The sequence below is a fragment of the Gorilla gorilla genome, chromosome 16 (genome assembly GCF_029281585.2).
Source record: "Gorilla gorilla gorilla isolate KB3781 chromosome 16, NHGRI_mGorGor1-v2.1_pri, whole genome shotgun sequence".
Taxonomy (NCBI): domain Eukaryota; kingdom Metazoa; phylum Chordata; class Mammalia; order Primates; family Hominidae; genus Gorilla; species Gorilla gorilla.
Window position 1 is genome coordinate 20,602,606 of NC_073240.2, and position 17,467 is coordinate 20,620,072.

General features: G+C 36.6%; 1 non-coding gene and 1 pseudogene across 1 annotated transcript; both read left to right on the forward strand.

Annotated features, from left to right (window-relative positions):
- The window catches only part of LOC129527243 (POTE ankyrin domain family member B3-like), a 30,994-nt pseudogene that overhangs the window by 677 nt on the left and 12,850 nt on the right, over positions 1 to 17,467 (forward strand).
- On the forward strand, positions 10,422 to 10,528 carry LOC129527298 (U6 spliceosomal RNA). The gene has a single exon (XR_008672271.1). It is a non-coding gene; the product is annotated as a U6 spliceosomal RNA (small nuclear RNA).

Here is a 17,467-nt window from a genome sequence, read left to right on the forward strand (position 1 = left end):
CAGGGAGGGAGGAGCCAGGCTTTCTCTTCCTCCGCAGGCCCCACACCACCCTGGGTGTGGAAACCTCAGAGAGGTCAGGGCCCAGGTCCCTTTATAAACAGCAACACAAAAACAAAACTTTAGCTGATTTCCAATCCAATTATAATTTCCCTTATAGAACACTAATAGACTTTTAAAGTGATTTAACTCGCAAAATTAAGTCGATGCAGCAGATTATTTTTAATGTACACATTTTAAAACAATGTTCTATACATTATAGAAAGGTGTATATTGAGAACTAAGTCCCATAATATATCAACTTCTGGGCTAAATATTTTTCAAATAAAATCCAATATGGATTTTATATCGATGTACCCTATGTAAATACATTCTTTACTGAGTAACCTTAAAAGGAAACTGAAATGGGAAGTATGGTTCGTATCTTTGAATAGGAAGGTTCGTTTTTCTTAAGATGTGAGCTTTTTCTGTGTTTATCACTTTTACATAAGCCAAATAAAAATAGCAAAGTCTTAGTGTCTTTAAATTGCACATGATGTATTTTATCATTGTGATAAATTGATTTTTTGTAACAGAATGGAAAAAGACTTGCTTTTCCAGATATCAGAATGTGCGTGTGTTATTTCCACAAATTGTTTGCTAACAGCTGAAAAGACATAAATGAACAGAACAGAATAGGAAATCCAGAAATACCCAAATATATGTAAGAATTTAGCACTTGATAATGGTGATATTTCATATTGGTAAAACAAGGTGAATTATTCATAAATTAAATGCATGCTGTTTGGAGAAAACTACCTAGATTTTTATGTCACAAAAATAAGTTCCTGGAGTATAGATTAACAATTTTAAAGATACAAAAGGAGAAAAGTACCAGAAGAAAACACAAATGCCTATTTATATGTGCAAATATTTATTTATTTTTCTGAGACAGACTCTCACTCCACAGCCCAGGCTGGAGTGCAGTGGTGCAATATCAGCTCACTACAACCTCTGGTTCCTGGTTCAAGTAATTCTCTGCCTCAGCCTACCAAGTAGCTGGGATTACAGGCACCCACCACCATGCCTGGCTAATTTTTTGTGTTCTTAATCAAGACGGGATTTCACCGTCTTTGCCAGTCTTGAACTCCTGTCCTTGTGATCCACCCACCTCAGCCTCCCAAAGTGCTGAGATTACAGTCATGAGCCACTGAAACCGGCATATATATGCAGATATAATAAAATAAGCTCAATTTAAAATTGGGCAAGGTACTTTTTTGCATGTCTACCAGTGACCTGTGCACATAGGAAAACATAGCATTCCTGCTAAGAGAAGGAATTTAAGTTAGAAGAGGAATGAAAGACTATTTTCTGTTTAAGTTAGAAGAGGAATGAAAGGCCAGCCATGGTGGCTCATGCCTGTAATCCCAGCACTTTGGGAGGCCAAGGCAGGTGGATCACGAGGTCAGGAGTTTGATACTAGCCTGGCCAGCATGGTGAAACCCGTTTCTACTAAAAATACAAAGAATTAGCTGGGCATGGTGGCATGCACCTGTAATCCTAGCTACTCAGGAGGCTGAGGCAGGAGAATTGCTTGAACCAGGGAGACGGAGGTTGCAGTGAGCTGAGATTGCACCACTACACTCCAGCCTGCGTGATGGAGTGAGACTCCATCTCAAAAAAATAAATAAATAAAAATAAATAAATAAATATAAAGGAATGAAATACTGTTTTCTGTCCACAAAGTTTGTGAGGGTGAAGAACAGTGGTACTTATATACATGCTGAAAGTTTAAGTTGCTGCGACTTTTCAAATAGACACTTTGATGGTAAGAACCACATTTTTAAAATGTGTATGCCTTTTACCCATCTATTCCATTATACTGAAATATCTATATGAAACAGACACAGCTGTTTTTCTTAGTATTGCTTAAAATAGCCATGTATTGAGAAGAACCCATAAAGATTTTATGAACAAATTTCAGTGCATCCATAGGATGGAATAATATGTAACCATTGAAGGTGTCAGTAGATACAGAGATATGTCGGCATGCAAAGATGTACTTTGCTATATCAAGTGAGAAAAAATCAGTTTGTTACACATATACACAAACAGAATCTGCTCTTGTGTTAGCTGGAAATATGTGGAAAATATAATCAAACTTATTTCTGGGGATTTGTAAGTGAAGTTTTTCCCTTTCTCTTATCTGTGATTTCTGCAATGAACATCTGAAAAGTTTTAGTTAAGTTTCATTAGTAATGAAATAATCGTTGGGAAGAGAAGGAATATGCTACTTGCATAGATACAAATAATTTCTCACATTCTATTATTTATTTTTATACCTGTGGATGGCTATCTTCTGTGAACTTTTACCCTCTTCAGAAGTAGAGGGCTTCTGTTTACCTCTTCTGGTAGATTTTATTGTATATACATTTTATTATATATAGATTAATGTGTAAATAGTATGGATTATTTTAGTTTAGTTATATATTTATGAAAACTAAAATAGCAAATATAAATGATCGTTACTATCGCAAATGTATTGCTCTACTCAACAGGAGTTTTCTTTTAAAAATATTGAACTTCCAACCCATGTTTATCCATTCTTTCAATCCGTTTAGTCATCAAACATAAGCCAGACACCTATTATATGGCAGGCATATTCTGCTATCTCTCAGGATCCTTCCACCTTTGAAAACTTCATGTTTACCTGCTGCGCCTGAGCAAGCTGAGAGAATCAAAATTGGGGCATTAGGACTTAATCTCAATTGAAGCTTTTCCTCCCTCCTTTCAAACAAAAGCACTTCTGAAGGTGGAAAATAGTAAAAGATAACCCTTAACTGCCCTTTTGAAAATTTATAAGACTTGGGTAAAGACTGTTTTAGCTGTTTTAAGAACTTAAATGTGGTACATAAACAGCATGGAATACTATGTAGCCATAAAAGAAAGAACAAGAGCCTGTCCTTTGCAGGGACATGGATGGTGTTGAAGGCCATTATCCTTAGCAAACTAACATAGGAAGAGAAAACCAAATACTGCATGGTCTCATTTATAGGTGGGAGCTAAATGAGGAGAACACACAGACACCTAGAGGGAAGCAACACACACTGGGGCCTATCAGAGGGTGGAGGGTGGGAGGAAGGAAAGAAGCAGGAAATAGAACTAACGGGTACTAGGCTTAACACCTGGGTAATGAAATAATCTGTACAACCAACCCCCTTGGCACACGTTTACCTATGTTAACCAACCTGCACATCCTGCACCTGTATCCCCAAATGTAAAAGTTGAAAAAAGCTCCACAAATAGTTTCATAAATCCATTTTAAAAAGAGAAAATTTATAACAGTCTTAAATCCTAATATGAATGATTGGAAATATCTGATGTACGTACATTGTATAAATCTAAGTATTGAAAAAAATGAGCCCATGCTATTCATTTGAATTTCAAGTTTTCTTTCGCTTAAAGTTTTTGAAAACCAAAGTAAGAAATAGATTATTTTAGAAAATTGTTTTTGTTTTCACCTCAGCCCTCTTATTCCATAGTTCTTTTAAGAACTAAAATTTATCTAAATGCTAGTCATCTGACTGGAACTGCCCCAGACCTGTTATATTATAACATATTCTACTTAATGTAAGGCACCAGGGATTGTATGATGCCCCATTATGTTATGTCTCACTAAGAAAATTATTTAAATGCTGCCAATTATAATTATAGTAAATCATGAATTATAAGTGGTATTTCAGTGTAAGAAATGTTAAAACATGCAGACAATGATCATCTTAGACTCAATAAAATACAGTACAACGCTACCTGTAATCTTTAAAATGTACCTGAAAGTGTAGGTATAATTGTATCGTTTCACTTAATTCAAATGTTGTCTTTAGTGGTATTAGTAAAAATTATAATATCTTACAATTTTTGAGCTGTTATTTGTGTTAGGAACTATTCTATATTTTGTGTAGAGTCTTATTTAAGCATTACAGTGGTTTCCTCTGAGAAACTGACTATTTTCATTCCCATTTTATTGATGAGGAAATTGAGACACAAAAAGGCTAAGCAACAGCTAGGAAGCGACAGAGCTTCAAGTAGGATTCCAGCCCAAGTTGAATGTCATCCAAGAGCTATGCTCTTTCTATTCAAATAGGCTGCTCTTTCATTAATACAGTGACTAATGAGAGGTAATAGGTAGTGTGCTTTCTTCAAAGGAAAATTGAGTTTGTTTTGAAGGCAGAGTAATAGGCTATTCAGTGTTTGCAACTACATGAATCATTAATGTGGCATTAGCTAGTGCACTACAATTTCCTGAAGTCTTCTCACTCTCATAGGACTGCTCTACATTTGGCCTCTGCCAATGGAAATTCAGAAGTAGTACAACTCCTGCTGGACAGACGATGTCAACTTAATGTCCTTGACAACAAAAAAAGGACAGCTCTCATAAAGGTATGCAGTAGTCAACTATATCAGTGTGAGATGGGTTTGATTTCAATAGATAGCATAAAAATGAGTTTTCTCATTTAAATATAACTAGTTGGTGAAAGCTGTGGAATGTTATTTTGAATTCCTAGGACTTATGATTTGTTTTTGGTCTAATACTGACAGGCCGTACAATGCCAGGAGGATGAATGTGTGTTAATGTTGCTGGAACTTGGCGCTGATCGAAATATTCAAGATGAGTATGGAAATACCGCTCTACACTATGCTGTCTACAATGAAGATAAATTAATGGCCAAAGCACTGCTCTTATATGGTGCTGATATTGAATCAAGAAACAAGGTATAGATCTACCAATTTTATCTTCAAAATACTGAAATGCATTCGTGTTAACATTGACCTGTGTAAGGGCCAGTTTTCCATATTTGGAAGCCCAAGCATAACCTGAATGAAAATATTTTGAAATGACTTAATTATCTAAGACTTTATTTTAAATATTGTTACTTTTAAAGAAGCATTAGAGGGTACAGTTTTTTCAGTGCACTTGTGGTTAATGCTTTTTAAAAAAAAAAACACTGAATTTGTAAAAGGTAATACTTTTTTTTTTCAATTTTTCCCTGCCAAGTTTTTTTTTCCCTAACAAATGTAAAATGACAAAATTTGCCCTGGAAATAGGTTTTACATTAAAACTCCAATAAAACTTAAACATGTTTCAGTGAATAGTAATCCTGCTACTTTGGCAAATTCCTAAAAAAACACTAATAGATATGAGGTGATGTATCTCTCAGTGGCAAGGCTTAAGATACTTCTGATTGCTCATGAGGCAGAAGTGGAAAGGGAAAAATGCAGCAATCAGAAATATCAAGGCCAACTTGGAAATTAGGTAATGGGGGAAAAGACCATGAAGAGGTTTTTTTTTGTTTTTGTTTTTGTTTGTGTGTGTGTGTGTGTGTGTGTGTGTGTGTGTGTGTGTGTCTGTTGTTATTGTTGTTCATTCGTTTCCTTTATATGGTGAGACAGGGTTCTTTTCCATTTTAGAGAATGACAGTTTTCAGTTTGGGAGAGGGAGTTAGTGGGTTGTAAACTGCCTAGAGATCAATTTTAGGAGGCCTCTGAGGAACCAGATTGGCAGTGAATATGTGGTAATGTAGTGGGAAACCCTTGAGTAGAAGGAATAACAAGTAATTAACCAACTTAGTATCCTATTCTGGTAGAAATGGCCAATTAGAGTCTCAACTCTGCTTTCAATTCTAGAATGTCTTGATGGGAAGGTGGGAGATAAGGGGCTTATAAGTAACAAGATCAGGTTGGATTTTGAGTTTACTAGACCTTGTTCTACTCTTACCGGGGAAAATTTTGTGTTTTCAGCAAATGAGTCTCTCTCCTACTCTTTCCTCTTTTTGGCCAAATCCTCAAATGATAAAGGGAATTGTTTATGTGATGAGAGATGAGACTGAAATAATTGTCTATTGCACTAGCTTCCAGCTAGAGTTGTGCATTCCGGTTACCTCAGGAAAATTCTTAAATAATCTTCAAGTCTAGGTTTTCCCCTGAAGATTTTGATAGAGTAAGTCTAATAAAGCCTGGATATGTATGTTTAAAAATGTTTCCTTGAAGCCAGGCATGGTGGTGCATGGCTGTAGTCCCAGCTGCTAGGGAGGCTGAGGTGGGAGGATTGCTTGAGCTTAGGAGTTCTAGTCTAGCCTGGTCAACATAATGAGACCCTGTCTCTAACAACAACAACAACAAATTTCTCAAAATCCGGATACACTCCTGCTTAACCACTGAATACATAAATGTAATATGTAAATTCTTATATCTCAGAAACTTCAGATATTTCTAGAAGAGTTGGAGTTGGATATGTGCTAATTCCTTTAAATCTTTCCTTTCCAATAACATTAATCTAAATTTTTGTTTGTTTGTTTTTGAGATGGGGTCTCACTCTGTTCCCCAGGCTGGAGTGCAGTGGTGCAGTCACAGATCACCACAGCCTTGACGTCCCTAAGCTCTGGTGGTCCTCCAATCTGTTTTTGTATTTTTTTTTTTTAGTAGAGATGAGGTTTTTGCCATGTTTCTCAGGCTGATCTTGAACTGCTGGGCTCAAGTGAATCACCCACCTCAGGCTCCCAAAATGCTAAGATTACAGGTGTGAGCCACCATTCCTGGCCTAGTCTGACTTATCTCTGTCATTGGGAGATTAAAATGAATATTATTGGCACTATCTATCAGCTTACAGAATAATACCTTTTCCTTTCTACCATCAGTTATTCACTGCCATTCAGAAGGTCTTTAGAAATTTGCAGTGAGTAGTCTTCCAATAAGTAGAGGATGGCTCTCTCAGGACTTTGTGTCCCTTTGTTCAATCATTCAAGTGCTTAGGTCAGTAAGTCGTTTTTAAGAGCAGAGTTTTCTCAGAATTGTAGCAAATTCTAAACCTTTTTTGTCAATTGAAGCTGTATTATGGGCTATCCAGTATGTCTCTTAAGTTTGTAGAGCTTTGGCTTAATCAGGATGGCAGGTTTAAACACTAAAAACCATGGAGTTATTAAGAATACAGATAGGAAATCTCTTAGTTTCAGTAATCCTATGAACTGATTATCTATCTAGTTAACAATCTGGAAAAATTAAATACAAATAGATTTTAAATGAATAAATGTTGGAAAAATTCTTGAAATGGGCAGTGTGAGTACTAATAGCAATATTTATTGCACGTTGGAGCTTGAACTTTGGTAAAACATGTGAAACTAAAGAAATATTTTACATTCAAATTCTTGCTTTATACACAACAATTTTGTCTTAGGGTTGGATAATATAGAGATAAAAGATACAGCCCCTGCCCTCAAGAAGCTTTTTGTTTAAATGAAAAAAAAAATCATCCAAAAGTACCATGCCAAATGCTCATTTAGAAACAAAGAGTCTTGGAAACAGTAAATGTTTAAAGTGAGTTTTTGAGATGATCAGATTTAATGTGGTGAGGCAGAGAAGGGATGTTTCCAAGGGAAGGAGTGGCATGTGGGAAAGTACAGAAGAGTGAGAAGGAAGCGACCAAATTTTATTTACTTTCTGTGAGTGTAAGTCCATAAGCTTCCAGTTCAGTTGAGAGATACATAATTTTTTGAATTACATATTGTTTTTGTTTTATATTGTTTTACAGTGTGGCCTCACACCACTTTTGCTTGGCGTACATGAACAAAAACAGCAAGTGGTGAAATTTTTAATCAAGAAAAAAGCTAATTTAAATGCACGTGATAGATATGGAAGGTATGGTTATTTCTTTTAATCTGTGTGTTGTTCTAGATTGATAGCAGTCACTCAAGTCATAAATAATAAATTAATGAGATTAAATTATACTTATTGGGACATAGTGATCAGTATCAACACAAATCAGTTAAGTAGAAAAGCAATTATTTGGACTGGGCAACATAAAGAACTGTTTTAGTAGGATTCATCTTCTCTTATTATATTGACTGATGTTATTTGTTGTATGATATTTTTGGTTACATGATCTTATGTTAGCTAAAGGGATTTCATATTAATTTTATGAAGTTTGAACTTTAACTTTCAGTTTACTTTATGACTCAGTATTGAACTTCTTAACCCTTTCTAGTAGGTTTTAACCTCTGTATCTTATATGCTTTTCCACTAAATATGCTGTATTAAACATAAATAGGAGTTGAAAATCCTTTTATCTTTTCAATGACTCTGCTTTAAGTTGCTTTCTTTGAAGAATATTAATGTTAGCTTATCCCTACATGACAATTAATTGCTATTCCCACATACTGTGGGTTCAAAAGCTTTTTTCCTTTTTTATTTCCAGTGTATTTTGATGTTTTTATTTTTAGTTGGTATGGAGAGAGGGAGTGAAGATAGTTTTAAGTGGATACACTTTTCCTTTAATGAAGGCAAGCTGTAGGTGGGTGATAAAGAGAAAAGAGCTAGGCTTTGGATTCACACAAGACTGGGTTTAATTCCTAACTTTCTTACTTGCTACATGTGTGACATTGGGAACGTTATTTACCACCCAATATGTTGTCATATGTGAAAAGTAGGAGAATATATCCTTCAAAGTTGGCTGTGCATAAGCAAGAAAGATATATGTGGCATTTAATTCAGTGTGTAGCACATGCTTATTGGCATCATTAGCTGAAACTCCTGTGACTACTATTCTTACCATTATTATTAATATTACTGCTTTCAGCATGCAGAGAGCTCTTATTTATCTTAGCCCCTAGCTAATTTTCTATTACAGCATATCAGTCTAGGGAAGCTGTGACAAAATCTTCACTTAAGTCTTTGTCCACTTCAGATAAGTGGCCCTAGCATTGTTTCTTGCCCATCAAAGGACTTTAAATTAGTAGCTTCTGCTATGCAATACCCCGCTGAGATAAGAGGTTTCCTTTTTGTCCCTTCCTTTTAACCTTGGTGGTATTTTACAAAGATGAACTCTCGAGCACCCAAGATGCTTATGTCTTTTAATGCATGTAAATGTTTGATTCTGCATGGACAGGCAAGATGTTAAATTGGTAAAGTATATCAAATTAGCTTTTAAAATAACTTTATTACAGTTCCTAAAGGAGAAATTATCTCTGTAATTTTAGAACTGCCCTCATACTTGCTGTATGTTGTGGATCAGCAAGTATAGTCAGTCTTCTACTTGAGCAAAATGTTGATGTATCTTCTCAAGATCTGTCTGGACAGACGGCCAGAGAGTATGCTGTTTCTAGTCATCATCATGTGTAAGTGTTTACATGAAAAGGCTAGTTAATGCTAAATTGAGGTTTAAAATAATTATAACAATTGCATCTTACATATCAGGTGAGATGTCATAGTTTGGTTCAGGTAGTTTTAGAGTGGCAGTGAGTTAGTCCCCTGCATCAGCCAGAAATCAGACAAAAAGCAAGACAAGTTAGAAGTACCAATGGGTGCAGGATTCTTTACCTCAGGACTTTTAAGACCTTTATCCTTAGAGATCCCAATATTGTTCATTTCATCCAAGTATAACACCTATGCATGGGATAAAAAAGAGTATCACATCTTTGATTTTTCTGATTAGTTATTTGGATCTTGAAATGCCCAGTTTAGCAGAAAGTCTTGTACTGTCTCCTGGGGACTATCTCCTACATACTCCTTGAATTTTTCAAGAACCAAAGGGGTTCACTAAATCCAAGGAAGACAGTCCCTTTTATCAAGTCAGAAGGAGGAGAAAAAAAAGGGCATTCCAATCATTCTGTTGTTTCCATTGTTTCTGTTGCTGCATTGTTGCCACTCAAACTGGTTCTGCTGCCTGGTAATTGTTGACCTTTGACACCGAGATGCCCTTACTGATTCAGATCCCTCAAGTCTTCATGGGGATTCATACAGTGACTTTGAAGTTACAACATTTTTTAGTTCCCTTACCTATGCTTATATGCTCAGCCATTGTTCCCAAAGCACCAGCACCCTGCTCTGGCCGCTGGGCATCCTGACTTTATCCGCACACAAAGTGAGCAAATTGACCCTTCCTGCTGTATTCAGAACCTAATGTGGAACCCACATCTTAGCCAAGAATTAGCTGAGACCTTCATGGTAAGAGATCCTTTCAGGCCGTTGTTGGTCTTTTCTCTAGCAGATATTAGGTGGGCTTGTTATAAAGGGTCAGAGGGGTTCAAATAATGTGGCAGAAAGAGATCAGTGTTTGTTTCTTCTTCTTTGCTACCAGATCTACACTGTGAGGCACCTTTATATCCTGTGTAGAACCTTAGGCAGTAGAAAGTCCCATATGAGCCTTCCCCAAGCAGTGGCTCCCAGCTGTGGTTGGCCCCTTGAGTGATCTGATTTACATGATAATGAAAATCGTCCAAGCTACTTCCATCTCTAGCTCAAGATTTTAAAATATTTTCAAATTGTACCTCACAGGAAGCCATTGAAGAGAATACTCAGAATCTCAAGTAGGTTAAGTAAGTAGTGATGAGTCATGGACAAGAGCCAAGCCTTGTCCATGACTCATCACAAATCACATGTAAAAGTAGGGCTTTGTGCCGGCTTTGGCGGCACATATCCTAAAATTGGAACAATACAGAGAAAGTTAGCATGGCTTCTGCATAAGGAGGCAGCACAACTCTTTGAAGCATTCCATATTTTGTGCAGTCACTGGAAGATCATTTCACTATTTGCTGACTAGCTCTAAGGAAACAGTGTGAATCAAAGCAAAATGGGTGCCACCAAAATATTGAAATGTGATTTGTGCTGCAAAAATAGTCATGGAAGATGGTCTGTGAGATGATTTAGAGCTGAACAATGTGTTCAGTGCAAAATATATTATAAGTATGTACGTCAAAAATTAGAGAATGTCAATTTGCAGCTTCTTCATGAAAACTGAAAAAAAAATAAAAGTAGAGTTTTGGTCTCCCATGTCAGCTGGAATTGAACATCAATATAAAGCATTATCCTAACAAACATCTGCTGGCTCAGAGTTTGAGTCTGTAGAGAAGGATCATTGCTCCAAGCCAGGTCTTAACATCCATTAGTTTTTCTGCCCTTAGCAAAACAAATTGGTCAACTCCGTAATAGTGGACAATCACATTATCTACTTTAATGAGAGATTTATGAAAAAATTTAGTTACAAACTATGACACAGTTGAGATGCCCTGAATTATAAGCCATAAGGAGTAGGACAACTAAGAAGCAAAATTAGGACTTAATAACATTTTCTGAAAACTACAGTATTTGCATATTAGAACCTATGAACAAAATACACATGGGGTTTTATCTGGGATTCCAAGATAATTTTAGTCATAAAGTTTAGGAACAGATTATTCCATTGCTTTACTATTTCTCTGAGCGTTTAAAAAATGTTACCTTGTTAAATCTTTATAACAACCTAGTGAAATAAGGCAGCAAAGTCCTCACTTTGTAGAAGAAGACATTGAGCCTAAGAGAAGAAAGTTGTCCAAGAACAAATAGCTGTTCATTATGGAGCTAGGACTTATGCAGAGTTGGGACACTTTCTATTATGTCATGCTAATGCATGCTGATTTACTGGGTCACAGTGCCCTTGATTTATGAGCATTTCACCTAATCTTTTTTCTTCTTTAATTAGAAGCTTAAAGAAAAGTTTGCAGAATGTACTCATAAGTGTATGGGATAATACTGTTAAATTCTGATATTATGATATTGTTTGAAATACTCTAAGAATTTTACATTTGGTAAGTATTTTTTATATCAGTATTAAAATAGTAATTTGGTTTCTTACATTTTTATACATAGAATTTGTGAATTACTTTCTGACTATAAAGAAAAACAGATGCTAAAAATCTCTTCTGAAAACAGCAATCCAGGTAAGACTTGTGATAATGAATTACTTTAGGTCAGTTGTCCACAATGTTTTTGGCAGCAGGGACCGGTTTTGTGGAAGACAGTCTTTCCATGGGCTGGGGGAAGGTGGGGATGGTTTCAGGATTATTCAGCCATGTTTCATTTATTGTGCTACTTTATATTATTATTACACTGTAATATATAATGAAATAATTATACAACTTACCATAATGTAGAATCCGTGGAAACTCTGAGCTTATTTTTCTGCAACTAGGTGGTCTCATCTGGGGTCAAAGTGAGACAGTGACAGATCATCAGGCATTAGATCATCATATGAAGCACACAACCTAGATCCCTCAGATGAGCAGTTCACAATAGGGTTCGTGCTCCAATGAGTATCTAGTGCTATCACTGATCTGACTGGAGGCAGAGTTCAGGCGGTAATATGAGCCATGGGGTGTGGCTGTAAGTACAGGTGAAGCTTCCCTGGTTTGCCTGCTGCTCACCTCCTCCTGTGTGGTGTGGTTCATAATAGTCCATGGACTGGTACCAGTCTGTGACCTGGGAGTTGTGGACCCCTGCTCTGGGTGGTCCTACCGTAGATAAAAAAATAAAAGTAAGAAATTTTTGATCACAAAAGAACGCCAAAGCACAAGTCATGTTACATATCCTTGTCCCAACAAAGTCTCACTCTTACTGACTTCATTCCTCCTCATTTGAAGTTGGAAGGAGATACATTTACTTTGTTGGAACAAGATGTGTTCTCTACCTGCTGGTCAATTGTCTTGATAACAGTAATTTTGTTAGAACAAGATTCTCTGCTACCATTTACCAAAAGATTGTCATAATAAATATACAAATTGCCCAACTCTAGGCTCAGCAGATTATAATAAAAGTAGAAAAATGTTTCACATTAACAAAAATACTAGTATGCCACCTGGTTGTGGACACCTAATACATTGTATAATCCAAACTGGATGAGGACACCTTTAATTTAGCCATCTATTTATCAAAAAGCTTCTGTAAGTTAGGTTTTATAAGTTGCAGAAGACAAAGATGGAATAGATGTAGTTTTGATCTTTAAGGTGCTCATAATAGAGGTGTCTCTATTTCATTTCTGTGCTTTTTCAACAGAATTTACAAAGAAAACATTTCTATGTTTTCACTTGTCCACTTAACAAATAACTATCAAATGTCTTTTAGATACTAATCATTTTTCTAATGCTACAGAACACACACAATTAAAAATACAGACAGGAGCTTGTTATCATCATTGTCATTTTTATTATTTTACTACTTTATTCAGTGCTTACTGTGTGCTAGATGCCAACCGGAAGCTTATAATTATGATTTATGATGTATTAATTATGTGCCAGACATACGTGATGAGGAATGAAAGTTTTGAAAAAAAGTAGGTATGATTCAAAGTAAGCATGCAGAGTGAGAAGAATTTTTCTAGGTAAAGAAGCAGAAGAATAATTTTTGGCAGAAGGAACATGCAACAAGTTTGTGTGTTTGCCAGGAGAACATCTAATGAGATTGCCTGTTTGGCAGGAAGAGCAACAAGTGCAAAAGACAAGATGCCGAGTGAACTTTGCAGGGTTTCTGAGCAGTTCACTTTTGCTAGTACCAAAAGTGTGAGACACCAGAGGTTGGGAATGAGGTGAATACTTAGCTAAGGCAAGTTTATGATAGACTTTTTTAATACTATAGAAATGAGTAGGTCTTACCCTGTGGGCCATGGGAAATTTACCAGGTAGAATGCTTTGGACTGTAAATACTAGATGAGCAGTGGCTAAAACAGTAGGAACCAGAGTTGTTTTGGTTGTTCAGTGATATCCTAGGATCCCACTTGTCCCTCTTTCAGCTGTGCTGTTGGCAGTGTTTTCTTCATGTCTCCTTTGATGGTTGGCTAATCCGCAGCAGCTCCAAACATCTTGTTCTCACAACACAACATTTCAAGGGCTGCTTTTCTTCACATGTGTCTTTTAAACAGGGAGAAAACTTAGAAGCATGCAAGGGGCTTCCTGTAACATTTCATTGGCTGGGTGACACCACATGCTCATTCCCAAACCAGGCAATGGGATGGCAAATACATGATTAGCTTAGAATAAACATTTCTCTTTCTGAGGCTGAGGAGGGGGATTGGGATAATAAATATCCCAATAGACTTGTGTTTCTTCTGCAAGAAAGAATAAGGAATGGCTATTGATAGGAGCCAACAATGTGTGCTGCAGGGGCTCATTGGAGAAATTTGAGCAGGGGAGTTACAAGATTAAATTTGAATATTAAGGCATATTCTGCTTATGGTGTAAAATGGGTTAGCAAGCTTTTTCTGTAAAGGACCAGGTGGGAAATATTTTAGACTATGTGGTCTCTGTCATATCTACTTAACCAGGCTGTTGTCTGTTGTTGTAGTGTGAAAGCCACCACGATTATATGTAAGCAAACAGGCATGACTTAGCTCCTATAAAACTTTATTTACAAAGCCAAAAGGCAGATTGGATTTGGCCTGTGGCCTGTAGTTTGCTGGGATTGATGGAAGATAACCATGTAAAGAAACCAGGAGACAAAGGAAGCTTTTGCAGTAGTCAGCTATAGTTTCCATGTCACACATCCTTGGACTAGTATCAATGTATTCTAAGGTTTTCACCTGCCCGTGGCAAAATAAAGTTTGGAATCTCAGTTACTCATTTTAATGTGTTGGCCTTTTTTTGGTGTTATGCTTTTTTCATTTGTTTTGCTTAATTTTTTTCATGTAAGAAATAACATTAATAGTTGGAAGGGTTGTTTGTAATAAAAGCCATTTTGTAAATGTTTAGGTTCTCAGTGGCAGTGGTAATATAAAGCAGAGGAAGAAGAGAGGTATAGTCAATATGATTTAGTGATAATTGGATGAGAAAGGTTTGGGGGACAGAGAGAAATGTCAGATAATTTACAGGTTTCCACGTTGTACACTAGTATTTAACCTGGACATGAGGAAGGAGTAGGAAATTTTCTCCATGACCTGTGTGAGTCACAGCTTCCAGAAAAGAAAGAGAGCAAGGAGCATATTAAGGAAGCACAGCAAAGTCAGTCCTACAGTGCCCTGCTTGACTTCATGTCATAGTTCTGACTTCTAAAAAATCATTTTCTGCAAAATGTGCTTTGTGTTTTTCCCCTCTTGCAGCCTGCAGGCAAACAGAATCCCTTTAGCAGGGCATTTTTGTGTTCTTCCTTTAAACAAAGCAACATATAACTAACAAAAAAGAAGTAAGAGAAAGAGTGTTTTTTGTATAGGCTAGCATTTAACTTAAACTTGAGAGCGAGTACTAGGATTATACTTAGAATTTATGGACTGGGTAGGAAGACTAGATAGAAATCTAAAGATTGCTGACTCAAACACAGTGTGATTTTTTTTGCTTTACTGTCACAGCTCTGAATTCACAACTATTAGTTACATTCATATACACTATAACTTTATAAAGCACCTTCCCAAATATTAAGTGATTTATTATAATTTCTATGACTTATCATAGAATTGACTTTCCAAGCGTTCATTAGAATTATTGAGAATTTGCTACATAGTATCATCTCAGCTGTGTCCACATGAGCTAGCTGTCACCTTGTCTTAATGAATAATGGCTCACTAGGAATATTGGTTTTGGCATTAAAATGATCTACATCTAAATACAGATAGGACCAGGGACCACTCTTGAACGTTAATGTCTAAGCATCTTAAAAGTACACATAAGGCTTTCATAATCTGACTTCTGCCCTACTCTACATCTTTAGCCCTTTTCCCTGTGTGCCCTTTCTCTGGCATTACTGAGTGGCTCTTAATGCCCTACTCACTCCTCCTTCTATTGCAGGCAAATACTTTCACTCTTTCAGGCCTCGCTCCTGCTCTTGCTGCTGTGTGGCATGCTGTCACCCTTTCTTGCCCTCTACCACTTTTAATCTAGCTAGCCTCAATATTTAAGTCTCTGCTTGGGCAGGTGTTCTAGAAAAGCCATCCCTGACAGGCTTTATTTGCATTCTTTTTAAACCCTAACACCTAGCATGTATGTAGCAGGACTCAATAAGAAATTTCTGAGTAAAATAGACTGTTTTTACAAAGATGATGTGCAAGGCTGTTCTCTGCAGTCTTGGAGTAGAGGGGACAGACCTGTGGAGAAATAATGTACAGTTCAGGTGGTAAAGGTACAGTAGAAAAATCAGTGAGGTCCTAAGGCTACCTCAAGGAAGGAGTTACCTGTTTATCTGGGGAAAGATCTGCAGAATCAAGGAAGACTTCCCATAGCATTGTTTTAAAAGATGAAAATAAGGCTGGGTGTGGTGGCTCACACCTGTAATTGCAGCATTTTGGGAGGCTGGAGCAGGTGGATCACAAAGTCAAAAGATCAGGACCATCCTGGCCAATGGTGAAACCCCATCTCTACTAAAAATACAAAAATTAGCTGGGCATGATGGTGTGTGCCTGTAATCCCAGCTTCTCAGGAGAATGAGACAGGAGAATCATTTGAACCAGGGAGTCAGAGGTTGCAGTGAGCTGAGATTGTGCCACCACACTCCAGCCTGGTGACAGAGCAAGACCCTGGCTCAAACAAAAAAACAAAAAAAAAAAAAGAAAAATGAATATAAATTTGTCATAATAGTGGATGGAAACATTTTAGATGTTAAGAAGACATTGTACACTAACAAAGGTGTCAGTAGTAATTTTGGAAATCATTTGTAAGGTACTATTTTTGCAGAAAACAAGAGGCAGGAGAGACCCAGTGGGTCAAACAAGAGGATTTTATTTAGGTGCACACCAGCTCAGCGGATTTGATCAAAAACCTGAGCCCTGAACAAAGACAGGGCTTGGCTTATATAGGCAAACTTACAGAAGCAGAACAAAGGCAGTTAATCGTATAGTGACAGTTTTGCAACCACTGCATAGCTTGTGACCTTGCAGCTGCATTGAAGGAAAACAAGAATTTGCAAAATATATGCATTTGTAAAAATAGCTATGAATAAATGCTGAGGGGGAGGGGAGATGGTAAAGGAATTTGTTTTCTTAACTTTTCTCTGGGATGTCTGGAGCCCATACCTGTGGGCTCTGGCTTCTCAGACAGGGTCACCACAACCTTTCCTGGTCCCTGCCTGATACTATCCTTACAGTCAGAGTAGCTAAGTGCAGGAAAATTTGTTTCTCTTTAAAACTAAATTTTCTTTTCTTTACATTTACTGCTTCACTATTAGGAAGTGAACAAACATACTGAGTTACCTTATATGTTTCTACTGTATTTTAAAGTTGTGTTTCTGGTGGTTTTGTTCATTTATGTGGGGTGGATGAATTTGTGAGTGAATCACATCAGGTGTCTCCCCAAGTGGTTTGTTGAAGTTTTGGAGAATTATTTCCTAAGTAACTATTTCATGAAAGACTAAACACTCAATTTATGAAATAAAATAAAATGTTGTCTTCAATCTATTTTTATAAAGTCAATAGTTTTTAACTGTTCTAAGTGGTTCATCTTAACTGAATATATGGATTTCTCAACAGAACAAGACTTAAAGCTGACATCAGAGGAAGAGTCACAAAGGCTTAAAGTCAGTGAAAATAGCCAGCCAGAGGCACGGAAAATTTTAAATTTAAATTTTTGATTTAATGTTGTTTTCTTTGCTTTAACAATATTAGATAGTCCAAATGAAATTACCTTTCAGACTAGGTTTTAAGAATCAATAGATTCTTTTTTTAAGAATTTTTTAATAAGATTCTTAAAATTTATTTTAATAAATTCGGCAA